Source organism: Danio aesculapii, chromosome 8, assembly GCF_903798145.1.
Source record: "Danio aesculapii chromosome 8, fDanAes4.1, whole genome shotgun sequence".
NCBI classification, from domain to species: domain Eukaryota; kingdom Metazoa; phylum Chordata; class Actinopteri; order Cypriniformes; family Danionidae; genus Danio; species Danio aesculapii.
The window spans coordinates 40,731,674-40,743,715 of NC_079442.1; the positions used below are offsets into that span (position 1 = coordinate 40,731,674).

The 12,042-nt window shown below is 36.0% G+C and overlaps 1 protein-coding gene across 1 annotated transcript in view; it reads left to right on the forward strand.

Moving 5' to 3' along the window:
* fibcd1a (fibrinogen C domain containing 1a) overlaps positions 1–12,042 on the forward strand; it is a 212,209-nt gene that overhangs the window by 95,983 nt on the left and 104,184 nt on the right. The window lies entirely within an intron of this gene.

The window sequence follows — 12,042 nt, forward strand, 5'->3', positions numbered from 1 at the left end:
CTTTGCCATGTTTACAGAAAATAATATTTTACTAGATATTTTTCAAGACACTTCTATACAGCTTAAAGTGACATTTAAAGGCTTAACTAGGTTAATTAAGTTAACTAGGCAGGTTAGGGTAATTATGCAAGTTATTGTATAATGATGGTTTGTTCTGTAGACTGTCAAAAAATTATAGCTTAAAGGGGCTAATAATTTTGACCTTAAAATGTTTTTTTTTTTTTTAATTAAAAACTGCTTTTATTCTAGCCAAAATAAAACAAATGAAACTTTCTCCAGAAGAAAAAATGTTATCAGACATACTGTGAAAATTCTCTTGCTCTGTTAAAAATTATTTTGGGAAATAATTAAAAAAAGAAAAAAAATTTAACGGGGGGCTAATAATTCTGACTTCAACTATATATATATATATATATATATATATATATATATATATATATATATATATATATATATATATATATATATATATATACACAGCTATGGAAAATAATTCTCTTGAATATTCAGTTTGTCTAGATTTACATTTTGCTGTTATGCGAGTAAAACAGAATAATTTTTTTCTTTCTGTCAACTACTGATGACATTTTAAAAACACTTCATGATTTTAGACATGTCTATTGTCATTTGCAGACCACACAATACCATTGATTTAATTTCAGAAGAATTAAGAAGTGTATATTTGGTAGAATAACCCTGATTTATAATCACATGAAATGTAAACATTTGTTATTCTTTCCATTTATCGTTTCCTGGATAACAAATTCGATATTTTTCTTTTTTTAAATGAAAAAATATAACATTTTTTTGTCAAACTTATTCCTAATAAATTCAGTAAATCCAGAGAATTTAAGCTTTTATTAACAGAATCATTCAGTTGTTAATAACTTATCATTTATGTAATTTTATTTGGTTTTATTTGTCGATTGATCCATTTTTGGAAACTCATTTTCGAGTTGTTGTTATAGCAACAGGGCTGTAAGCTCAGGGTTATTGAACATAAACAAGATAAGATTAAAAGAGCGGGAGAGGACGCTCAAACCTTTCTGTGCTGCTGCTGCTTTGCTCTTTACCAGAGAAGGCTGTTTAATTGTGAACAATAATAAAATATTCTCTTGCTATATGTTTATTTTAATTATATTGTTTTTAATTTTTATATTTTCATTTTAATTGTAGTTGTAGTAAATTTTGCTACATTTCCTTTATGGTATATATAACCTGAATATATATTTTTAATTCAGTTTAAAACAGATAGAATTTTTAGAATATCATTTCATATTTGAACATTTAGGTTTTGCCTATTTGTCAGATTTCTTTAAATAATTTAAAATATAATACAAATTTGTATGATCCCAAATTCTTTTTTATTTTAAGACGTCACTTGCATTTAATATTCTTTCTTTGTATATAAAATATTCATTCATTCATCTTCTCTTCAGTTTAGTCCCTTTATTAATCAGGGGTCGCCACAGCGGAATCAACCGCCAACTTATCCACCACATGTTTTATGCAGCGGATGCCCTTCCAGCTGCAACCCATCACTGGGAAACCCCCATACACACTTATTCACACACGGACAATTTAGCTTACCCAATTCACCTATAGCGAATGCGGGGCGAACATGCAAACTCCACACAGAAATGCCAACTGACCCAGCCAAGGCTTGAACCAGTGACCTATGTAAAATATATTTTGTACATTTAATTTAATGCAAAATGGGCAACATAAGCTCATTCCGAAAACGTAGCCCTATATACATTTATGAAGATTGTGACTTATGTACCCAGATGTACATTTGGCTGCATTTCGTCTTCAAAACAAACACTACGGTGCGGTATGACGCCGTTCCTTTTCGCACTTACCAGATGACCAATAACTTCCATATAGACGGCTTTCCCGCTGTTACCAGTTTGTCCAGTAGCAAATCATGTACGTCAGCGGACTTGCAGATGCAGAGAGGAGTTGACCACGATGACAGGGTTCGAGTTTGCAGAAGAACAGTTCAAGAAAGCGAGTAAGACAAAAACAGAAGCCAAAAAATAAAATAAACAAGTAAATAACAGAGTGAGAATGTGGTAAAGTTTGAAAACATGGTAAAAATCAGGCGAGAGCTTTTCTTTTTCTGGATTGTTTTTAAAACGTGTTGGTTGGGTTTCGGGAAGAGGGTGAGCGTGTCAATCATTGCTTTTGAAAACACTATTGGTTGGGTTTAGGGCAGGAGGAGGGTGGGCCAGTCGATCAGTCAGTCAGTTATTCAGTCAGTCAGTCAGTCAGTCGATATCGGCCTCTAATGAATTTACATGAGAGGTGCAGGTGCGAGTAGTACTCACAAGAAATTTGAGATCTGAAAAAGTGTACACAGCGGCCTCTGACGGATTTGTAAAAACAAAAACTTACCTCCTTGGACGTTTTTGGTGCTCTCCACAAATGTATATAGGTGTACGTTTTCAGAATGAACCTTGGTTAAACATGGGATGCCTCGTCTTTGACCCATATGTATATTTATTTATGTCAACAGTCATTTTAACCTATAGCACACTGCTAAATCCCTTAAACAGTGCTACTCACCACAAATACAACATTTGATAACTCTTGAATCACCATTATTAAAGAAGTTTCACTGTACAATTGCAATTACAGTAAGTGGAACACAATGATTGCTTCAAAGTGGCAGATTTCCAAGGCTTTCTTTTCAGACAGCATGTTTAATCGTCTTAAAAAAAGTGGTTTAATCAGTTCTCAGAAAGGTACGACTGTTGTGCTTTCCATATCAACAATTTACTTCAGATCTAAGAAAATGAAAAATACACTTTGTTTTAATTTCAGTCAGTGTTATTATGTGTACGACAAACGGATTAGAGTATGTGAAATGTATCTGATAATGAATAATTGAAAGAACACTGTCACACCGTATCCTCATTTGCTCTCTGTCCTCCCAAGACTCTTTGAACAATACTTGGAGAACATCATAAGCTTTATTCCTGTGTTTGCCTGTGCAAGGCTATTGCAATGAAAGAAGATATTTCAAATAACAGATGGTGTTACTAAGATTTTGAGCATCCTAATATAAAAAAACACAGCGGGGGCCAGGCTGACATCTGCAGGAAGAGGAAAGAAGATATTTGATGACACATCATCTTTATGGTCATCATCCACTGTATTTGTTTCATTAAGATCAGTGGTAGAGACATTGGGGATTCGTTTTGTGCCAAATGTAAAAAACGCCCAACTTTAACACTGCAATGAAATAGGAAGATGTGTGCATATTTGAAGTTTTAAAACGTCTTTACTTCAAGGTCAGTGTCAGTCAAGTCAACTTCGAGGTCAGGCTGTCAATCAAAGCTCATTAGCAAATGAGAACATATCACTGCAGGCCAGAGTGAGGACAACTTAGGGAGAGTAAGCAAAACTTTGCAAGCATTTGTAAGCCCAGATTACTAAAAAGTAAAATAAAACCCTGTGAAAGATGCAGGGTATTTAAAAATAAAATGAAGCTAAAAGATTTTTGTTTCTGGCCCAGATTTTACATGTGGGCGGGGCTAACAGCAGTAGAACAAAATGTAAATATAAAACATTAACATATTAATAGGAAATTGCTCGCAGATTCTTAATATCCCAGGTAATTCACTCTGAAGTTTTCAACATAGGCTCATTCTGAAAACGTAGCTCTATATACATTTCTGGAGATCATGAGTTATGTAGCCAGAAGTACGTATGGTTGCATTTTGTCTTTAAAACGAAAGGAGGAGGGTGGGAGGATCGGTCGGTCAGTCAGTCAGTCTGTCGACAGTGGCCTCTGGTGAATTTACGTGAGAACAGCAGGCTCGAATGGCACTCGTGAGCGAAATTTATGATCTGAAAAGGCATACACAGCGGCTAATTACTTGCCTAATTACCCTAACTTGCCTAGTTAACCTAATTAACCTAGTTAAGCCTTTAAATGTCACTTTAAGCTGTATAGAAGTGTCTTTAAAAATGTCTAGTAAAATATTATTTACTGTCGTAATGGCAAAGATAAAATAAATCAGTTATTAGAGATGACTTATTAAAACTCTAATGTTTAGAAATGTGTTGAAAAAAATCTTTTCTCCGTTAAACAGAAATTGGAGAGAAAAAAAAACCAGGGGGGCTAATAATTCAGGGAGGCTGATTTTTCTTTTTAAATATTTTCCAAATGATGTTTAACAGAGCAAGGAAATTTTTCACAGTATGTCTGATAATATTTTTTCTTCTGGAGAAAGTTTTATTTGTTTTATTTCGGCTACAATAAAAGCAGTTAAATTTTTTTTAAAACCATTTTAAAGTCACTATTATTCACCCCCTTAAGCAATATTTTTTCCCATTGCCTACAGAACAAACCATAATTTTACAAAGATTTGCCTAATTACTCTAACTTGTCTAGTTAACCTAGTTAAGCCTTTAAAATGCACTTTAGGCTAAATACTAATATGTTGAAAAATATCTAGTAAAATATTATGAGTTATTAAACATAAAAGTAGTTTAAAACTATTATGTTTAGAAATGTGTTGAAAAAAAAATCTTCTTTTCGTTACATAGAAATTGGGGGAAAATATACAGAGGGTATAATAAATTAGAAGGCCTATTAGTTCTGACTTTAACTGTATATGTATATAAATAGGCGTGTTTTGCTATAAAGTTATTAGAAATATGTTATTTCAATGGAGACTATCATCATTCACAGTGCTTAAATTTAGTTGTAGTGTCTTTTTTTCATGTCTTACAACTTTGTCTTTTTGTTTGTCTTATAATGTTATAAAAAAATATGCTTTTATAGAACTCCTATTTAATAAATAAATGGGCAAAATACTTCCGAAACAAAAGTGGGTGGCACTATATAGTAGCACCCTATACAAACCAAAAGGACACTACATGTCCTTGTGTACCAAACACAGTCACATAGTGGCCTTCATTCTGACACAACCGCAGGACACGTATTTTCACGTTTGCTTATGTTGGCTTGCATACATGGTGTTGAAAAGGGTGACATATTGTATCCCCTGATTACAGTCAAAGCTGCTTTGCGGCAGTGGAAGCATTAGCTTAACACATCGTCTTTCACAGTTAAGCGTGCCGTGAGCGCTGGGAATCTGAAGAGGCAGAAAGGAACTGTTACAGGGAATTAATAGATCCAGCACCCCTATTCATCATCTGCGGCCTCCAGCGGTTTTTGATGAGGATGTGGGGCTTTTCTTCTGGTACCGGAGTAGATCAGGCCGAGTTCAGATGGGTCACGGAGAGGGTTGCTGGAGGAGAGGGTTGTAATTTCACATGCTTGGACATGCACACAATCCCTGTCACGGACATTCCTAGTTAGTGGAGGAATGAGCTGTCCTCTCTCCACCTCTCCAAACGCTCGCTCTCTGGTGTTTTATTAAAGGAATAGTTGAGCCTGAAATGAAATTCTGTCATTATGTACTCACCCTCATGTCGTTCCAAACCCACATGGTGCTATTTATTTATTTATTTGTTCTTTTGAAGAAAAAAATATGACTTTTTTGAAGGACTTTTTATACAGCAATTCATAGTTAATATGCATGTCATAGATAAACAAAACAAAAGCACCTACAATTTGTGTGAATGCTGAATTACATTTCTCTCACAAGAGGATTTAGAATGTATAGTGCATCAGTCATTTAAAAGAACCAGAATCATTTCTCTGATTCAGTGTTTGCATGATAATTTTAACCCAGGATCATTCTTGATTGTGTACCTCTATATACATTTCTGGAGAACGCAAAATATGTCCCAGGAGCTACGTTTTTTGCAGTTTTTGTTTTCAAGAATCTGCCAGAGTCGTTGTGTAAGCTTTTTCAGATCTCAAATTTCTCTTGGGAGTGCCATTTGCACCTGCTCTTCTCGTTTAAATACACCAGAGGCCGCTGTCATCTGACTGTCAACTGACTGACTGACTGACTGACTGACTGGCCAACCCTTCCCCATACCCAACCGATAGTGTTTTCAAAAGCAATCCAAAAAAATAGAAAAGCCCTCGCGGCAGACTGATTTTTACCACATTTTCAGATTTCACCACATTCTCACCCTGTTATGTGCTTGTTTATTTCATTTTTTGACTATTATTTTTGTCTTACCTGCTTTCTGGAACCGTTCTTTGCCAGACGTCATGGTTTATTACGCTCTGCATCTCAAATCCTCTGACATACGCGGCGAGTCACTGGACAAAATGTTAACAGGGGAAAAGTCATTCGCATAGAGGGGGGAAAGCGCAAAAAGGAATGATGTCATACCGTAGCATTCGTTTTAAAGACGAAATGCAGCCATACGTACTTCTGGCTACATAATTCGTGATCGCCAGAAATGTTTATAAGGCTACGTTTTCAGAATGAGCCTATGTTGCAACAATTTCCATGTTCAAGGCTGAGTGTTTCAAACACATTCGCAGTGTGATTATTACACTCGTTGTGAACTGTGACTGTTCAAAACGGTTTTTTTATTCTCTTTGATGGATTCAACTTTAAGAATTATACATTTGTTAAACCCAGTTCAGATGACATGATTTCTTCCAGATTTTGGCACCATTTACTTGACGTACAATGTCCGTGGGGTTTTGTAAATGACAAAATGGGCTTCAGGAAGCAAGATTTATTCATTTCTTCTTATGTAGTGTTTTATAGTACATGACAATCGATGCTTAGTCTGCGGTGCTTCACAAAGTCAACAAGCATGTCACATTTTTTCACTGTCGTTCACAACAGGTTATAACATAACATGGGTGATACTGACCAATAGGAGCACAAAATGTCTTCTGTATACTGCTTTTGAAATTGCAAAATGAAAGAGAGCGGATTGTGCTGTAAGGTGGACATATGGAATGGAAGAAAGCTTTGTGTAGTTATGCCAACGGTACATTTAACTATATGATGTGTCATCAAGGGACTATATACAGTGGGGGAAATAAGTATTGAACACGTCACCATTTTTCTCAGAAAACATATTTCTAAGGTGCTGTTGACTTGACATTTTCACCAGATGTTGGTAACAACCAAATAAATCTTTATATGCAAAGAAAACAATATAAATTATTTTACAAATTAAGTTATGTGTAAGAAAATTAAATGACACAGGAAAAAAGTATTGAACACATGAAGAAAGGAAGGTGTAGAAAGGCAGGGAAAGCCCAGACTGCAGCTGAAATCTCTCAGTAGTTATACAGCAACCCTCTGCCCCTCGTCAATGTGAATAAATATTTGCTGCTTCAGTCCAAAATCTACATTAGCAGAATGATGATGATAAAACCAGAGTGGACATTTCAGCAAGACAATGATACAAAACACAAGGAAACTCTCAAATGCTTTCAGAGAAAAAAAATCAAGCTGTAGAATGGCCCAGCCAAACACCTGACTTGAATCCAATAGAAAATACAAAATAAAGATCAGATTTGATAGACACAATGAGCAATGCATGTGACTTCATTCTCCATAGGAGAGGCGTCTTTAAGCTTCCATCACCAAAAAAGCTTTTTATATAAAGTATTAAATGCATTTCAGTAGTTCAGCACTTTCTCCTTGTGCCATTCCATTGTTATTACACATAAACAATTTTTCTGATTTCTCTTTTGTTTTGTTTTGTTTTGTTTTTACGTGTGTATCGTTTGTGTTTTTACCTAAATTTGGTTTAATTCCTTGTCAACAGCTCCTTGAAATACTATTCCCAGCAAAAAAACATGATGTGTTCAGTACTTATTTCCCCTACTGCATATATTAAATCTTTTTTTTTTTTAACTGGAATTAATATGTAAAAGCAAATCACTCATTATGTTCTCATTCACAATGTGGTGCAGGATATTTTAAATAAAGGCATGGTAACCGGCTGTCTACTGAAAGTTTCGTTGTCATTTTAATGTGAAGATAGTTTAGCATTTGTGATTTGTTTACAGTCGATGCTGGGATACCGCTTCCACAGCTCCAAAAGCTCTTCTATCTACTTCTCTTCTGTTTTCATTCAGAAAACACACACATGTGTATGGGTGAAACGTTCGTCTGTGGGAAACACTTAATAGACAATTACGGAGGCATCTGACAGAACGACTGCCGTAGATGTCACACAATGACTGATCGAGAAGCAAAGTGTAGTCTGGCATATTTCATATCCTTGACACATCAAGATTTTATCTAGACAAAATCCCATAATCTGACAGAGCGACTGTCAGAGCTGACAATAACAATCATGTAGTCTGAACGGGGCTTTACACTTATTTAAACTGATATGAAACAGATTCCTTTTAACCATTTTATTCAGACAGTTCAATTTAAAGGACTGACTCAATAGAATTATCTGTTTAGTCATTTGGACCAACTTTGGCTCTTTTTGACAGATTTAAACAGAAAAATCGGCATGTTGAGTCTCCGATGATGTTTGTTTTGCATTTAACCACAGTTTTTATTTTAGGTCGACCTTCTAAATATGTTCAATTCAATAGCTTCTTAGTTCATTTTCAGTTCTTGCATACAAAAGACAGAGAGGAGCAGACAGTGCACATGGGGCTAATGAAAAAGCTACAATCCTCTGAAACCCCAAACGATGGCATACCGTGGTTAATTGGAGCAGATACTTCATTTATGCAGTAATCAGATGTATAAACATCTGGAAGGCAGCTGTGGCTGTCAGCCATGTCTGGAATAATGTCCCTGTTTTACCTCCATCAGCACACAGGTGCATTACGCCTCCCAAACAGCGTTCCCAAACACCACTTCTCTTAATATCCCATTAAATGGACCAACACCAAAGAGGCAGAGATTTACAATTCTGGCCGCGTGTTTCGCTTTGTGTGTTTTCATCACTTTAACACAATCTACTACCAAAACTTCACCCCCGAAATCTTTCTCTCAGCTTACTGGATAGCAAAAAAAAAGTGTGACATGAGTCAGGTTGATGTGAGCCACTGTTGGAAGCTTGTGAACAGAATGTCAATGTCTACTCAGAAGAGAGGAAACAGAGAAGTGAAGTGACATGAACTTCACGTCCTCACACATTCCATCAGCTTGCAGAACTAGCACCTGTCGGAGCGCTGGGTATTTCATACACCCTGTTGTTTTCATAGAAATGAACTTGCGATGAAGTGTTTTGACACTTAAAAGCATCCGCAGTGGGTTTGCAAATGACTGTTTTTAAAGAGTATATCGATGGGTAATTTTCACCCACAATCATTCAGATTCCCCTCATGTGACCTGACTCTGCATTGTAGTAGCAGCGCACTGCAAGTGTTAGTAATGATTTGTTTCAATGAATTCATACAATTAATTTAAAGCTCAAATAAAAGTGGCTCAGAACAAGGTAATTATAGTTTTGCATTTTAAAAACGGGCTTTTATTTTGATACTATATTTTTACTACTAGTTTAGTTTTTGCTAGTTTAGTTTTATCTGTTTTATTCATAATTTTGTTAGTTTTAGTTTAGTTTTGATTTTGTGAACATATTTCTATTTAATTTTTATATATTTAAAGTTTTAGTTTTAGGAATTGTAGTTTAGCAGAGTTAACTGAACACATCTAATGTCAAGAACTCTTGTGCAAAGCTCTCAGCAATAAAAAAATAAAATAATTATTTCAATGCAGGAGCACAGCAGGAAACCCTGTCAAGAGTATTTCAGTACAGTCTTCGTCCACACAAAGATAATCAGATACCATAAATGAAACTGAAAGTCCAAAACATCATCCTTTTCAAGTACTGTTTTAAAAATACACCCATATTTTGTTTGCAGCCATACATTAGCTCCTCACCTCTGCTTATTTCCTAATAGCAAGTGATCTCATTCGGCATTGTCAGATGGCGCGGATGACATTTGGATCTTCAAAGCTCATTTAACACCGAGGGATGCATACTGTTTCCTCAACAATTGCCCCCTAGCAATTTTTCAAGAAATTCTGATTATTTTGCACTTGAATGCATTGATTTGTTTCTTTGTGTAATATTTCCCCTCTGTCAGAAGCTTTCTCATAGTACTATTTGTCAAAAATAACAATGCACTCTCAGGCAAAAAAAAAAAAAAAAAAAAACAACACCTCAAATATTGGAAACCAGAATCCCCAGAAGCATTTTAATAAGTAGTTCTGTCCTCCTCTGTGTATTTTTTTTTCCAAAGTTTTGCTTTTTGGGACACATAATGAATTGCTTTTTATTTCTAGGAGTCCCATAAAAATGCTCTGGATGTACAGTACTTGTTGTTTTTGATTATTATTTTCTTTGCTTTTTTAATCAGGACATTTAAGTTGCTTTTAAGACGAAGGTTCACCCAAAACTGTTATTACTAATATTATATACTGAGCCTTTTTGTCTTTCTGTGGAATGCAGAAACGAGTGCTCCTATTATGCTAGCAAACGGTGTTTTGGAAGTCTCTGGCAATAGATTTAAAAGCATCCACTCTAATCCACGTAATTATCCACGTAATTAAATAAAAAACTCATAACATGCATTGTAGCATCAACTCTTTTTCCCTCAGTGTTTGAAATGGTTCATTTAAGCACCCAGTCTCTCTACATCCCTCCATTCAGAGGTTGCATTTGTCTCTAATTGGTCTGATGACCCAATTTTGTAATGTAACTGGTCATAATATCTTTCACCACATCTGACTTTCAGCAGCGGATGGTTCCTTAGCACTTGTAAACACAGTAATTTGAATAGTAATTGATTCATCATCTTTGTCATTCATTCATTCATTCATTCATTTTCTTTTCGGCTTAGTCCCTTTATTAATCTGGGGTTGCCACAGCCGAATGAACTGCCAACTTATCCAGCATATGTTTTACGCAGCGGATGCCCTTCTAGCTGCAACTCCTCACTGGAAAACATCCATACACACTCATTCACACACATACACTACGGACAAATTAGCTTACCAAATTCACCTGTAGCGCATGTCTTTGGACTTGTGGGGGAAACCAGAGCATCCGGAGGAAACCCACATCAACACTGGGAGAACATGCAAACTCCACACAGAAATGCCAACTGGCCCAGCTGGGACTTGAACCAGTGACCTTCTTGCTGTGAGACAGAAGTGATAACCACCAAGTCACCATGCCGCCACATTCATCATCTTTTAAAATAAAGTCCTGTGCCCATTTTTATATTAATTTTTAAAATAACTTTATCTGACTTTCTAACAATAACTCTCTATAATGTACTCTGTAAAAATGCAGGGTTCCACACAATGCCTTTATGTTGTCCCAACACAAATCAATTAAGTTAAAGGTGCAGTAGGTGATCTGCCACAATGCTAGCCTGTTAGCATAAATCTCTGAAACACCGTCCCTCCCCTGCCGTCCAAAGCCACGCCTCCTGAAAACACAAGCGCGCGCACCTTAAAGATGACAGCAGAACCCTCTCTCACGAGTTGAGCTAAAGCTAAAGCTTGGTTGGCGGCGTGCAGAAATTACACTCATTTCTGAGCCATACTTGCATGCTATTTCTGACCAAATATTCAGAGTAGCATGTTAAACAATATAGGGAGCGCGTCACATGTTGTCATTGTTCAAAAAATGAACCAATGTGACTATAAAACCATCTTTAGCTCAGTAAAGCAGGCTCGGCGGAATAGCGCTGTTTACTGATGTTTTGTTGTTAAATTAAATAAAAATCTACATTATCGATGCTGTAAAAGGTCTCTTATGATACTGAAAATAGTCACATCAATCTTTCGCCGGAAGATTTCAGTGGCTGAACAACACTTCTGTGCATATAACCCATTCGTAACAACCCAATTTACATCAGTTCTGCATGACAAAAATTGTTTTAAAACATAGCATTACCTGTCTAAAAGAAATACTTCAGCCATGGTGTCGTCCTTCCTCCAGCATGCAAAAGCAACTCCAATATTGATTCAGGATTTAAAAAAAGTTTAGATTCAGCATGTTTTTACCGCTCGCTCTCTCTCTCTCTCTCTCTCTCTCTCTCTCTCTCTCTCTCTCTCTCGTGAATGCACAGCACATGTATGGACAAACGGCAGAGCTGCGTACAAACAGGTGCTCAAATCGCCATTTGCTGAGAGACAGTTTGAGCTACGTATC